This window comes from Cupressus sempervirens, chromosome 10 (assembly GCF_028749045.1).
Source record: "Cupressus sempervirens isolate cs-2001-9-10 chromosome 10, ASM2874904v1, whole genome shotgun sequence".
Lineage (NCBI taxonomy): Eukaryota > Viridiplantae > Streptophyta > Pinopsida > Cupressales > Cupressaceae > Cupressus > Cupressus sempervirens.
Window position 1 is genome coordinate 728073915 of NC_143127.1, and position 4194 is coordinate 728078108.

The following is a 4194-nucleotide window of genomic DNA, read 5'->3' on the forward strand; positions in this document are numbered from 1 at the left end:
GATAAAAAGAGGTCTTCAAAGTATACTTCACCTTTTAAAATTTAAAGATTTTCTTGAACATGAGATTCTGAAATATGAGTATAGATAGAAAAAGATGTTATTCAATATAATTCAATATGACATATATTTTAGTTTTTATGTTGATAATTCTTAAATAAATATTGATAATGACTATTTAAGATGTTAAGAGTTTAGTACATGAAATTGAAGAAATATCTGAAACTTGTTTTTACATTCACCAAATAAATTTGATATTAATTATTAATATCTTCTAAAATAAATAAGAAGAAATCAAGTGTGCAATTCATCTTGTAAATAGATTATTGAGTTCATATATAATTTGTGTTCTAAATATTGAAGTTGTTTGAGAAAGCTATCATAATTTTAAAAAACAAGAATGTAAATCTTTAATTTCATATTTAAGAAACTTGACTTTTCTCTTTAAATCAAAAAAGTGATAGAAAAGAATATAAATAATTTATTGGTTATTAATTTTGTTGAATGTTATTTTCCATCCAGTTATTATAATAAATGACAATGTCAACACCATCTCAATACTTACTAAATGAACTTTGCAATTGCATGACATATCTTTTAATTATGTGTTAAATATAAATATTTTAATTTAATTTTTTTAAATATAAATACAAAACTCAGATATATCACTAAATAAAATTACAAAAAAAAATATCATTATGCAAATAAATAAATAACTTAATAAAAAAATTAAAAATCGCATCCAATCTTTAGAAAATAAGCAAACTACTTTAAAAAAAATTTAACAATTGCATTCAATCTATAGAAAATAATATTATATCAAACTTAATTCTAATTATATTATTAACTCTTATGTTTTCCACCAACACCCATTACATGGAGTCATGAGACTATTAATGGAGTTTACCACTAAAATCTAATTGCGCTTCTCAACCATATAATACTATGGTTTTCTTTTCTTATTTTTTGGTTTCTGATGAGAGGGGTAAATTGGATCCAAAAAATCTGACAAATATAAAAATACAACGTATGGACTGGCTAAGTTCAAGACAAAAACCTAATCTTTAACTTGAAAATACAATCAATTTGGTTATAAATTTTATCATTTGTTCTTATCTTTGCTGCATTTTGTGTTCAACGTAACCCAGCACGTGATTTACCCAATCTAACTTTGTTTAATTACCTGCGTTGTACGAGAAAATACATTATTAAAAAACTGATGCATTGCAGCATAAACATTGAATTGATAGCTGAAATTATCGCTATAATCTACGTAGGAACTAATTACTACTTATTTTAATTTGCTCTGTAAATTTTTTTAAAGACTCTAGACATTCCTTTTATTATTTCTTATGCTTGCATTATAAACATTTAATTGAAAAATGAAAAAACAACAGTAATATAGTTTACTTTGAATAGAATTTTCATTTTTTTTCAGCAAAAGCTCATAGACCTATATTTAGAGTAATCAGGAGAAGATTACAATGGATCTTCAGTAGTACCAAGCGGGAGCCCCAACTGTCCACCTTGCCCTGCTCCTAATGTCAACTTCAGCTCCCTTAGCTAAGGGAGACCCCTTTGAAAGGGATACTTACATACTTCCACTTATTCAAAATGATGTTATGCGACAATGAGAATAGAGAATATAGATTCTTAGTCCTTGTAAATGCATTCAAATTCTCAGCCACGGATTTTTCAATATACTCGTGGAGACCTGGTCACTGAATGAAACTTCTTTCTTGAAAAATCCTCTTATTTATTTCTTACAAAAGGCCCCAAACCACCGCTATAGGAATAATCCTCCAAATTGCCGAAAGAAAAGGCCAACCCATAAGTAATTGAGACAATATGGGACAATGATTTAGGAAGGGAGTCAAACCAATTCAGTTTATTGGCCACCCTTAATTATTCTATACTAAGGGAAGAATTAAGTTTGGAAAAAAGAAAGTTAATTTTGACTATTTAATACTTTTAGTCTAAAAATCAAGTCTTAAAATGTGTGATGTTTAAGCCATCTGTAGTTTATCTACAACCTTAGTGCAACAATCATGAGAAAACTCACAGTTTAGTAGTAAGTGCTCTACATTTTCCTTGGCTTTATCACAGAAAACACACAAGAAATTTTCAGTAATATTTAGTTTATAAAGTCTATCTAAAGTGAGGAATCACTTTCTCAAAGCCACTGCCTTAGGGGGGAAGAGAGGTATGTCAATAGAATGTGTACTCTCTATTCTGAGAGACCATCCTATATACTAACAATGACTGATATCCATATTTTATAGTATCCTTGCCACTCTTATGTTTTAGCCAAATCAATCTATCATATTCTTTGCTTAGATAAATCATCCTTGACTAAAAATTACTGATAAGAGTTTCCTTCTCATCAAGGGGAGTTGGGATATCAAAGAAATCCATCTAGTGAACCCTATCTACACCATTAGAGGTGGAGATACTCACATAATCACACACCTTTGTGCTGAGTAACGAAGTACAGTAGAGTTGGAGGCCTCACCGTACAGTGGAAGCCATGGGGTGGAAGTGAACTCTAATCGTACAGTGGAGCTGAACTCACTGTACATAATAGCTATCTACTTACCTAAATCATATCAAGTACATTGTACTCAGTGAAGGTGACACCGTACGAATCACAAAGTCCATTGTGCGGTGTGAGACATATCTACATATGGTGAAATATATTTATGAGATTAATTGGTATTATTGTATGTATGTTGAAGGTGGTGTGTAGAGTCATCTTTGTATGGTAAAGTACTATGGAAAAGTTGGTATGAGTGACCGAGGCCCAAAGGGAGTGTATGAGGCCTCGATGCCAAAGGAAGTTTTGGAGGCTGAAGGCAGTGATCCCATGGCGAAGGGAGTTTTAGAGGCCAAAGGGAGTGATTTGATGTTGAAGGGACTATGAGTTGGAGGAGTGATTATCAGATGGATGAGTGACCATTGGGAATGTCAAGATTGTCAATAACCATTTTTGTTTAGTGACAGTTAATGCACCAGATTCTATAACAAATTGCAAAGTGTATAAATGTATGTGGGATTCATTAGGTTGATGAGTGGCTATGAAAGTTAGGTTGATTGTAAAGGAAATCTAAGCTTGTGAGCCTATCTAGAAACCAAATTTTATTGTATGTAAATTATGTATTGTAATACAAAGTTTCTCAAGGGTTTTGGGTGGTTAGCTATTCCCGAAAGGGTTTCCCACATTAAATATAATCTTTTGTGTTTATCTTGTGTGAATATTATTTTTCAATGTTCTCATTTTTCCTATGCATCTCAATGTTTTAAAGTAGATTTACAATCTTTAATATTTCTCCTATAAATTGGCATTTAGAAGGCATTTTCTACAAGTAGCTTTCCTAACAAGTGGTATCAGAGACTAGGCTATCCTTGTTGGGTAGAGTTGTTTTCTATGTCGATTTGGTTCCAATGGGAAAGTGTTTATCTGGTAATTGAGATGGCGGGTATAGGGAGAGTAGAGATTGAAAATTTCAATGGCACAACCTTTGAGTTCTGGAGACTTAAAGTTGAAGATATAATGGTTGATTAAGATATGTGGATTGCTATGTTTCGTAACAAGCCTTCAGGCATGAAGCAAAAAGATTGGCATCTAGTAGATTGAAAGGCTAGAGGACTGATAAGGCTATATCTTGCAGATTATGTTCATGAGGAGAAAATTGCACATTCTTTGTGGAAGAAGTTGGGAGATATTTATCACAGAAAAATCCTTGGTAAAAAAGATCTTCCTAAGAAAAAAGTTGTACTCTTTGAAGATGGATAGATGAATGGGTGTGGCAAATCATTTAAATGCGTTCAATATGGTGATTGCACAACTGACATATGTTGATGTATCTATTAGTGAAGAAGAGCATTGCATGCTACTTTGGTGCTTGTTGCTTGATTCATGGGATCATCTTGAGATGGCCATTGGAAGTACTGCCACCCAATTAAAAATAGATGAAGTGGTTGTTGCACTTCTGTCAAAGGAGATGTGGAGGAAATCTTCTAAGGTGGCTAAGGAGGCTCTTATCGTTCAAAGTAGATAGGAGGAAAAAAGAAAGGACATGAAGTCTGAATATTCTAGGAAGAAGTCCAAAGCGAAGTGTTTGAACTGTGGGCATACCAATCATATCTGAAATGATTGCAAAGAGAAGAAGAAGAAGAAAATAGATAGTTCCACCAATT